This window comes from Chiloscyllium plagiosum, chromosome 7, assembly GCF_004010195.1.
Source record: "Chiloscyllium plagiosum isolate BGI_BamShark_2017 chromosome 7, ASM401019v2, whole genome shotgun sequence".
Taxonomy (NCBI): domain Eukaryota; kingdom Metazoa; phylum Chordata; class Chondrichthyes; order Orectolobiformes; family Hemiscylliidae; genus Chiloscyllium; species Chiloscyllium plagiosum.
Genome location: NC_057716.1, coordinates 63,007,735 through 63,019,849, shown reverse-complemented (window position 1 = coordinate 63,019,849; position 12,115 = coordinate 63,007,735).

The following is a 12,115-nucleotide window of genomic DNA, read 5'->3' as shown; positions in this document are numbered from 1 at the left end:
GGTGTTGAAATGGATGGGGTGGACGGGGGTGTGGGACGGGGTTGGGGTGGGCGGGGGGGTGGTGTGGGACAGGGATGGGGGCGGACAGGGGATGGTGTGGGACAGGGATGGGGGCAGACGGGGGGATCTTGGATGGGATTGGGGCAGATGGGGGTCGGATGGGCTGCTATCAGTTGCTTCATAATTGATTCCAACATTAGATGTTAGGCTCATCAGTTAATAGTTGTTCACTTTTTGCCTCCTTCCCTTTTTGAATCATGGTGTCATATTGGCAATTTTTCAATCTTCTGGTACTTCTCCAGAAACTAAGGATTTTTTTGTAAAATTTCAACTAATGCATCCACTGCCAACCAAATTATCTACTACTGCTTAAAGTAGCAGCTGTGTAAACAGTACTTACAATGAATGTCAGCATACTTATTTTCAAAAACTGCGCTAATCCTTCAACAACCTTTGGTTCTTTTGAAAAATTACTCCTATTTCATTTCACAATCAAAAGTATAGAAAAATGAAAATAGATAGTTTTGTCATAGCTCAACATTTAAAACACCTAATTTCAGAATGGTGTTTCATTACAGACTGTGTGCAACATATAGAACAAATGGCAAAACTTGAAACTGTCCCTAAGGAGATGTCCAATGCCCAACCAAGTTCCGCTGTGTCATTAATGACCTTCCATCTATCATAAGGTCAAAAATGAGGATGATTGAACAATGCTCAGTGTTATTTGGGACTCTTCAGAAACTTAAACAGGCCAGTCCAAATGTAGCAAGACCTGGAAAATATCCAGGTTTGGGCTGATGAGTGAAAAGTGACATTTGTGCCACATAAGTGCCAGGCAATGACCACCTCCAACAAGAGAGAGTCTACCCATTATGCCTTGAAATTCAATAGCATGACCATCACCAGGAATCTTCTATTATCTACGTCCTGGGGGTTATCATTAACCAGAATCTGAACTGAACTAGCCAGATAAACTGTGTGGCTACAAGAACAGGTTAAAGCTTTGGAATCGTGCAGAAAGTAAATTACCTAACTCAGAGCACGTGTACATTACCTACAACTCTCTACTTGCCTGGATTTGTGTTCAGGTCCAATTCAAGCTAGAGTTAAGATCTATATCTTCCTGTGAGGATGAAAGTCAAAGTTGACAGAAATAGGGAATGCTAGATGACAAGAGATATTGAGGCTTTGACCAGAACGAGGAAGGAGGTGTGGCTCAGGTACCAGCAGCTGGGATCAAGGGAATCCATGGAGGTATAGAAGGGATACAGGAGTTTACTGAAAAAGGAAATCAGGAGCACGAAAAGGGGCATGAGATAGCCTTTGGCCAAGAAGATTAGGGTGAATCCAAAGGGTTCTTTAAGTATATTAATGGAAAAAGAATAACTAGAGAGAGTATAGGACCCCTCAAGGACCAATATGGGCATGTATGTGTATAACCACATGAGATGGGCAAGGTTCTCAGTGAATATTTCTCCTCTGTGTTTATCATGGAAAAAGATATGAAGACTTGGGGAAGTTAGTGGTGATATCTTGGGGACAGTCCATATCACAGCAGAGGAGGTATTGGATGTATTAGAATATATGAAGGTGGATAAATCTGGTTCTGACCAGATATATCCAAGAACACTGCATAACGCTAGAGAGGAAATTTCAGAGGCCCTGGCTGATAATTTTGCACATCGTTCACCGCAGGTGAGCTCCTGGAAGACAGGAGGGTAGCAAATGTTGAGCCCTTATTCAAGAAAGGCTGCAAAGAAAAAACTGGGAACTGTACACCAGTAAGCCTAAGATCTGTGATAGGTAAGTTACTTGAGAAGATTCTGAGGTAAGATATACATGCATTTGGAATGACAGGGTTTGATTAGGAATAGTCCGCATGGCTTTGTGCATGGGAGAGCATGTCTCACAAATTTGTTAGAATTCTTTGATGAAGTGACCAGAAAAGTTGATTAGGTAGGGAGGTAGACATATGTGGATTTCAGTAAGGCCTTTGATAAAATTCCACATGGTAGGCTGCTCTGGAAGGTTAGATCACATGGAATCCAGTGGGATCTGGCAAATTGGATACACAATTGGCTTGATGGTAAGAAGCTGAGGGTAATAGTGGAGGATGATTGTCAGACTGGAGGCCTGTGAGCAGTGCTGTGCCTCGGGTCGGTGCTGGGCCCATTGTTATTTGTTAACTGTATCAGTGGTTTGGATGAGAATGTACAAGGTGTGATTAATAAGTTTGCAGATGGCACTAAAATAGGTGTATCATGGACAGTGAGGAAGGTTATCAGAAATTGCAGCAGGACCTTGATCAGCTGGGGAAGTGGGCCAAGAAATGGCAAATAGAGTTTAATGCAGATAAGTGTGAGGTGTTGCATTTTGGAAAGTCAAATCAAGGTAGGAGTTTCATGGTGAATGGAACAGAGAGATCTTGGAGTTCAGATGCATGGTTCTCTGAAAGTGGAGTCCCAGGTAGACATGGCAGTGAAAAAGGCTGTTGGCACACTGGCTTTCATCAGTCAGGGCACTGAGTATAAAAGTTGGGAAGTTATGTTGTAGTTGTACAGGACATTGGTAAGGTCACATTTAGAATATTGTGTTCAGTTTTGGTCACCTTGCTATAGGAAGGATGCTATTAAACTGGGATGTGTGCAGAAGAAATGTACAAGGATGTTGCCAGGACTCAAGGGTCTGAGTTATAGGGAAAGGTTGGACAAGCTAGGACGTTTTCTTTAGAGTGTAAGAGACTGAGGGGGGAGTCTTATAGAAGTGTATAAGATCATGAGAGGCCTGGATAAGGTGAATGCACTCAGTCTTTTCCCAGGGTTGGGAAATCAAGGACTAGAGGGCATCAGTTTAAGGTTAGAGGGACAAGAATAAAAAAGAACCTGAGGGGCAACATTTTTACACAGAGGGTGGTACACATATGGAATGAGCTGCCAGTGGAAGTGGGTAAGACAAGGACTGCAGATGCTGGAAATCAGAGTCTAGATTAGAGTGGTGCTGGAAAAGCGCAGCAGGTCAAGCAGGACAATCAGTGGAAGTGGTTGAGGCATTAACAACATTTAACAGGCATTTGGACAAATACATGGATGGGAAGGGTTTAGAAAGATGCAGGCCAAGTGCAGGGAAATGGGTTTTGCGTTGTTGGACATTTTGGTCAGCATGGACCAGTTTGGGCCAACGGGTCTGTCTCCCTGCTGGAGGATTCTATGACTCGGTGACTCTAATCCACAAGCTGATAGAACCATGGGTCACATTCTAAGAATAAGGAGTTGACCTTTTTGGGCAGAGATGAGGAGAAATTTCTTCACCAGATTGTGGTGAGCCTGTGGAATTCTCTTGCACAGGAATCTATTAAGGCCAAACAATTGAAGATTCTCACAAAAGATGCTAATATTGTTCTTATGTCTAAAGGGATCAAAGATTCTGGGGAGAAAGCAGAATAGGGTACTCAGTAGGATGATCATACATGACCATACTAAATGGTGGAGAGGTTTGAAGGGCTTACTCCTGCTACTAAGTTCTAAGATTAAGATAAATGCCCAACATAACATGGTGGGTCGAAGAGTCTGTACTGTACTGTTCTATGTTCTAAAATTCTATGTAAGATTCTTGACACTATTCAGGATAGAGCACCACATACACAAGCATTCATTCCCTCCACCAATGAAGCTCAGTAGCTGCAGTGAATTCCACCTACAAAATGCACTGCAGAAATTCACCAAGGTTCCTGAACAAGCACTTTCCAAACCTATAACCACTGCCATCTAGAAGGACAATGGCAGCTGATACATGGGAACATCTGCAAGATCCCCCCCAAGTCACTTACTGTTCTGATTTGTAAACATATCACCGTTCCTTCAGTGTTGCATGGTCCAAATCCTGGAACTTCCTCGCTGATGGGATTTTGGATCTCCCTGCAGTTCATGGAATACAGGAGTTCAAGACAGCAATTTATCAACATCTTCTCAGGGACAACTAAATATGGTCGACAAATTCTGGTCTAACCAGTGAGGCCCAAGTCCCATGAGTGAATACAAAATCACAGAAGATGTAACACTTGCTCTTTACCTCCTCCCTTCTCATTGCCCAAGGCCCCAGACCACATTTAAGGTGAAGCAACAATTTACTTGTGGGAAAGAGGTAGACTAGTTGCAATGTTATTGGAAGAATATTTCACAGGGAGAAAGTGAGGACTGCAGATGCCGGAGATCAGAGCTGAAAAACGTGTTGCTGGAAAAGCGCAGCGGGTCAGGCAGCATGCAAGGAGCAGGAGAATCGACGTTTCGGGCATAAGCCCTTCTTCAGGAATGAGGAGGGTGTGCCAAGCAGGCTAAGATAAAAAATAGGGAGGAGGTACTTGGGGGAGGGGCGTTGGGAATGCAGTAGGTGGAAGGAGGTTTAGGTGACGGTGATAGGCCAGAGAGGGGGTGAGGGCGGAGAGGTCGGGAAGAAGATTGCAGGTCAAGAAGGCGGTGCTGAGTCCGAGGGTTGGGACTGAGATAAGGTGGGGGGAGGGGAAATGAGGAAGCTGGAGAAATCTGCATTCATCCCATGTGGTTGGAGGGTTCCTAGGCAAAAGATGAGGCGCTCTTCCTCCAGGCGTCATGTTGCCATGGTCTGGCAATGCAGGAGACCAAGGATCTGTATGTCCTTGGTGGAGTGGAAGGGGGAGTTAAAGTGTTCAGCCACAGGATGGTTGGGTTGGTTTGGTTGGTACGGGTGTCCCGGAGGTGTTCTCTGAAAGGTTCCACAAGTAGGCGGCCTGTCTCCCCATTGTAGAGGAGGCCACATCGGGTGCAACGGATGCAGTAAATGATGTGTGTGGAGGTGCAGGTGAATTTGTGACGGATATGGAAGGATCCCTTGGGGCCTTGGAGGGAAGTGAGGGGGGAGGTGTGGGTGCAAGTTTTGCATTTCTTGCGGTTGCAGGGGAAGGTGCCGAGACTGGAGGTTGGGTTGGTGGGGGGTGTGGACCTGACGAGGGAGTCGCGGAGGGAGTGGTCTTTCCGGAATGCTGATAGGGGAGGGGAGGGAAATATATCCTTGGTGGTGGGGTCTATTTGGAGGTGGCGGAAATGACGAAGGATGATACGATGTATATGGAGGTTGGTGGGTTGGTAGGTGAGGACCAGTGGGGTTATGTCCTGGTGGCAATTGGAGGGGCGGGGTTCAAGGGCGGAGGAGCGGGAAGTGGAGGAGATGCGGTGGAGAGCATCGTCAACCACCTCTGAGAGGAAATTGCAGTCTTTGAAGAAGGAGGCTATCTGGGTTGGTGGTATTGTAATTGGTGCTCCTGGGACCAGATGCGGTGGAGGCAAAGGAATTGGGAATATGGGATGGTGTTTTTTACAGGGGGCAGGGTGAGAGGAGATGTAATCTCGGTAGCTGTGGGGAGTCGGTTGGTTTATAGTAAATGTCCGTGTTGAGTTGATCGCCCGAGATAGAAATGATGAGGTCTAGGAAGGGGAGGGAGGAGTCTGAGATGGTCCAGGTAAATTTGAGGTCGGGGTGGAAGGTGTTAGTAAAGTGGATGAACTGTTCAACCTCCTCGTGGGAGCATGAGGTAGCACCGATACAGTCATCAATGTAGCGGAGGAAAAGGTGGGGGGTGGTGTCAGTGTAGCTGCGGAAGATGGACTGTTCCACATATCCGATGCCCCTCCCCTAAGTCCCTCCTCCCTACCTTTTATCTTAGCCTGATTGGCACACTTTCCTCATTCCTGAAGAAGGGCTTATGCCCGAAATGTTGATTCTCCTGCTCCTTGGATGCTGCCTGACCTGCAGCGCTTTTCCAGCAATACATTTTTCAGAATATTTCACAGGCCCAGGCAAATATTCTGGTTGAAATGGAGCACATCAGAATTGAAATTTAATATTGGTCTTTTGACACCCTGTCACTGCCTCTACCTCTGGTCCAGCAGGTTTGCATTCAAACCACACGTGTATAGACACGTGCCATTGCATGGCCACAATCAGTTTGGGTAGAAATGAAAAAGACAAGATGTCAGTTGTGCGAATGGTGTACAGGTCCCCTAACAGTAATTATTTAGTAAAATGGAATACAAAGGAAGAAATAATAAGTGCTAGTCTGAAAGGCTAAGATTTTAAACTATATAATAACTGGAATCGTTAGATGTGCACAGCTAGCTGGGATAAAGAGTTCTTAAAGTGTTTTCAGGATATTTTCTTCAAAGAGCACATTCTAGAGCTGATCAGAGAGCAGACTATATTAGACTTCTTGATATTGTGCAATGAGATGGCATTAATTAATGACCTCAAAGAGAAAATGTCCTAGGTTGTAGGGAACATAATCTGAATTTTACTTTTGGTTTACTGGAGAAAAGAGTGGTTTCATGCCATTATGAGAGCATGAAAGTAAAGCTGATTGGAATTAATTGGCAAATCAGGTTAAAACATATGCCAATAGAGATATAATAGCAGATATTTAAGTGGATGTTTGATAATATACAAGACACATTCCAATGTTTAAGAGAAATGCCAAGCATGGATCACTATCTGTGGATAACTAGAAAGGTGAGAGATAATATCAAACTTAAAGAAAAAGCATAATAATGTAACCATTCATCTGAAGGTTGGACAGAACAAGGAACAAAGCAAGTAATGACAAAACTTTAAAATGGAAAAATATTATACACCATGAGAGCCGGAAGTATAAAAATGTAGTTAAGAGTTCCTGCAATTTTTAAAAAAGAAGTATTATTCTGTGCATGATTGGAAGATAAAGAGAAAGCAGTTTAATTGAACAGTTATTTTGCATTTGTCTTCATTAATTCAGATACAACTCACACCCCAGTAACAACCCCAGTGCAGTTTGTGATTCAGGTATTTCTGAAGAAACAGTTTTGATATCATTATGGTAAACCTTTTTTGTACCAGTTCCCTCATTTCTATTTTTAAAACAGAGAAATCAGAGGTATTCAGAGAATTTCCAGGTGTGGCCTAATCACAATTCAAACTTAAAGTAATGTATCTCCTTTGAAGCAAACTTCAATATTTTGCTCTGATTTTCTGGCCTCATAAAAAGAAGGAAGACTTGCATTTATATAATCACTAGAAGGTTCAAAGCACTTTATAACCAAGGAAGTACATTTGAAATATTGTCACTGCTGTAAGAAATGTATAATGAATTGGTGAGGACGTAGGGGATCATTCTGCTATTCTTTTTCAATAGAGTATTATAGGAGATTTCTCAGCTCCCTTGCCTCCCTCCCCCACATTCCTGATGAAGAGCTTATGCTCGAAACATCAACTCTCCTGCTCCTCAGATGCTGCCTGACCTGCTGTGCTTTTCCAGTGCCACACTTTTGACATTGGGTATTTTATGCTGACCTGAGCGTACAGTTGGACCCTCAGTTTAATGTTCCATTTGCAAGAAGGCACTTCAAGTTTTGTAGCACTCCGTCAACACTGCCCTGGAGTGTCAGGCTTGATTTCTGTGCTTAAGTCCAAGACTTGAACTCATAACACTCAGAGACCAGTTTTCTATCATTTGAGCCAAGGCTAAGAATCTGCAATGGACATTTGGGCATTTGCCTATCTGTAGGAACAGGTAGTCATTGTTTTGAGGTGGGCAAACCAGGAAGAATGTGTTTCCTTCATGTCTGACCAATTTTAACAGTAGGACAATTTTTTTTTGTCTTCCATTTCCTGGCCATAGTCAACTAGATTGAATGACTTACTAGCTTCTGCACCAGTAACCTTGCAGCACCAGTCTTTGGGCAGGGAGCAGGGAAGGGAGAGAGCAGAGCAGGAAATCAGAGAGCAGAGTCGAGAGTGATTGAAGGCGTTCAGAGCTGGATAGAAATTGGGAAGTGGGAGATAATTGGGGAAATTGAATGCCTCAGTTTGGGATTAGTGGGCGATTTCAGAGGTCTCCATGGGGTGGGATCAGGGCATTCAGAACTGAGGCCATAGCTGGGGAAGAAAGGATTCAAGTGGGACACAACCAGTTTAGTTGCATCTGGAAGGCAAGTGGGAAGACAGGCTACGGTTAAATTTGGAATAGAGTTTGGACCACATTATTGTTTGTGAAGTATAGTGCTCAGGAATGGTGGGAATAAGAAAACATCAGACCTTTGGAATGGATGCAACCAGAGATCTCAGGGACCAGAGCTCAGATAACTTATGGGCTTGTCGATAGAGGTCAGAGGCTTCTGGAGGTAGGACATTGAGGGGAGATCAGAGGTCCTGAATCTATAGATAAAATAGAAAAACAGGCTATGATTAAACCCATAATGGTGATTAAATCTGAGGCCTTATTTTAATGAAAGCAGATTGATCACTTTCCCCTGAATTCAGTTCTGTTCAATTAAGTATTTGATAATTTGAAGACAATGTGGTTTCAAGTTGATATTCTTATAATACCCCATTTGACCCACTGCTATCTGTCTTGGAGGATTTAAATTCTCTTATATTTCCAAGGAGTTTATAGCTCTTTTCCTATTCTAAATGTTCAACTTCACATCGATCTATTTCAAAGATAAATTATCAGCTAAAGTGCTACTGTACAAGTTAACTATGTTTTCTTGTATTTTGTCACAGACCTATTCTTATTACCCCAATTTGATGACATCTATGAGGTTTAAAAATGTAGTTATGATTCCTGACTCCAAATTATTATATAAGGGTCTGAAAACGCCACACAAAATGTGGATTTTATATAGATTTGTGTACAGAATGGATTAGGATCTCAAAGGTGTGCAAACTTATGTCTGGGGTTCCTCCAAGTCTCAGTGACAATGTCTATCATTTCAATGTGACTAACTGTTTGCTAACATGCAAGAAACTGTGCCTTGTTATCTATAATAAATAGACTCATCTAGTTTGACTAAGACGTGATATCCTTCTAACATTCCATAGAACATAGAACAGTACAGCACAGAACAGGCCCTTTGGCCCACAATGTTATGCCAAGGATTATGTCTAATCTAAAATAAAATAATCTAACCTACACACCCCTCAATTCACTGCTGTTCCTGTGCATGTCCAGCAGTTGCTTAAATGTCCCTCATGACTCTGCTTCCACCATCACCTCTAGCAACGCATTCCATGCATTCACAACTCTCTGCATAAAGAACCTACCTCTGAGTCTCCTCGATATCTTCCTCCTAATATCTTAAAACTATGACCCCTCGTGCCAGTCAATTCTGCCCTGAGGAGAAATCTCTGGCTATTGACTCTATCCATACCTCTCATTACCCTGTATACCTCGATCAGGTCATTTCTCTTCCTCCTTCTCTCCAGAGAGAAAAGTCCAAGCTTAGTCAACCTCTCTTTGGAAGACAAACCCTCCAGTCTCTATCTTTCCTATAATACGGCGACGAAGACTGGACACAAGTGTGGCCTCACCAGGGTTTTGTAGAGTTGTAGCAAAACCTCACGGCTCTTAAACTCAATTCCCCAGTTAATGAAAGCAAAAACACCATATGCTTTCTTAACAACCCTATCCACTTGGGTGGCAACTTTGAGGGATCTATGCACTTGAACACCAAAATCCCTCTGTTCCTCCACACTGCCAAGAATCCTGTCTTTAGTCCTATATTCAGCATTCAAGTTCAAACTTTCAAAATGTATCACTTCGCATTTATCCAGTTTGAACTCCATCTGCCATTTTTCAGCCCAGCTCTGCATCCTGTCTATGTCACGCTGCAGCCTGCATTAGCCCTCGATATTATCAATTTGTGCCATCAGCAAATTTACTAACCCGCCTCTCAATCTCCTCATCCAAGTCATTTATAAAAAACTACAACAGCAGAGGCTGAAGAACAGAGCCCTACAGGAAACCACTCACCACTGATCTCCAGGCAGAATACTTTCCATCTACAACCACTCTCTGCCTTCTGTCAGCTAACCAATTCTGTATCCAGATAGCCAAATTTCCCTGTAGCCCATACCTCCTGAATTTATGAATGAGCCTACCATCAAGAACCTTATCAAATGCCTTATTGAAGTCCATATACACCACATCCACTGCTCGACCTTTGTCGACCTGTCTCGTCACCTCCTCAAATAACTCAATAAGATTTGTGAGGCATGACCTGTCCCTCACAAAGCCATGCTGACTGCCTTGAATCACAGTATGTTTTTTCCAAATAGTCATATATCCTATCCCTCAGAATTCTTTCCAAAACTTTGCTGACAACAGATGTAAGACTGACTGGTCTGTAATTGCCAGGGATTTCCCTATTATTCTTCTTGAAAAGAGGAACAACATTTGCCTCCCTTCAATCTTCCGGTACGACTCCCATGGAGAGTGAGGAAGCAAAGATCTTCATCAGCAGTTTAGCAACCTCCTTTTTTGCTTCCCAGAGCAACCTAGGATAAATCTGGTCTGGCCCTGGGGACTTATCAATCTTAATGTTTACCAAACTTTCCAACACATCAACTTCATCAATCTTGATTGATCTTCATCAAGCCTGTTTCCCTGCTCCTTAAAGTTCTCATTCACAACAAGGTCCCTTTCTTTCGTGAAAACCAAAGCAAAAAACTCATTTGGGGCTTCCCCTATCTGCTCAGACTCCATGCGTTAAGTTCCCCATACTATCCTTGACCGGCCCTACCTTCTCCCTGATCATTCTCTTATTCCTCACGTATGGGTAAAATGTAGATGGTGTAGGTCCTGTGATTTCTTGCACTTAAAGAATATGATGGCAGCACCTTGCAGGATGATCAGCAGCTCAATGTCTTGGCCTTTCCATATAGCACAATTGTGGTCTCAGCTTTAATCCTTGTGAAACACTTACCTTTTGTACATCTTCAATCCATAGTGCTCTGGAATCAGGCAAGCTTACTGCTCACTAAATTACACATCCAAGTGAGAATAATTGGGCTTGGGAATTCAGTGATGTGAACAAGTTTCCCTTGATCCAACCTATCTTTTTTTTGCAAAGTTAAAAATCACACAACACCAGGTTATAGTCCAACAGGTTTAATTGGAAGCACACTAGCTTTCGGAGCGACGCTCCTTCATCGGGTGATTGACACAATCACCTGATGAAGGAGCGTTGCTCCGAAAGCTAGTGTGCTTCCAATTAAATCTGTTGGACTATAACCTGGTGTTGTGTGATTTTTAACTTTGTACACCCCAGTCCAACACTGGCATCTCCGAATCATGTTTTTTTGCAAGTATCTTCATTGTTGCTCTGTCCTTTGGCACCATCTAGTGGTCCAGGATAATCAAACAACTTGTGTTATAATATCACCATGAAGTTTGAACAGTTCGAGATAGTTATTGTTTGTATAATATGTGTAATAAATATTATCAAAAGCTGTTTTGTCCCTTTATATTTGGTTATTTGCAATTTGTATGGGAAAGCAATGACAATAGAAGATTTGATAAGAGAACAGATATACAATTCCAAATGTGAATCTCAAATGACGTAACACTTCCCAGAGTGTGAACACAGAAAAACAGCAGTAAATCAGGTTAAAGAGGAGGGGGATAAAATGGTTAAAAAAGGCAAAATTAGTGGCTCTCTACTTGAATGCACATAATATTTAGATCAAAAATATAACAGAACAAATAGATGTTAATTTTTATGATCTTATAGGTATTACAAAGATATGGTTAGAATGATATCAAAGCTGTGAACTAGATATTCAAGGGTATGTGATTTTTAAAAAGGAAAAGCAGCAAGTAAAGGGTGGTGGATAGCTTTGTCAGTCCAGTCATAGAGTTATAAAGTCATACAGCACAGAAACAGACCTCCAGTCCAACTTGTTCAAGTCGACCAAGTTTTCCAAACAAAACTAGTCCCATTTGTCTGCATTTGGCCTGTATCCCTCTGAATATTTGCTCTTCATATACCTGTCCAAATGTCTTTTAAATGGTGTAACTGTACTTGCATTTATCATTTCCTCTAGCAGTTCATTCCACATATGAACCACCCTCTGTGTGAAAAGGTTGCTCCTCAAGACTCTTTTAAATCTTTCTCCTCTCATCTTAAAATTATGCCCTCCAGTTTTTGAACTCCCCTTCCTGAGGGAAAATTATTTTGCTATTCACCTTATCCATACTCTTCATGATTTTATAAGTCTCTATAAGGTCACCTCTCAGAAGCCTATGGTCCAGTGAAAAAAGTCTCAGCTTATC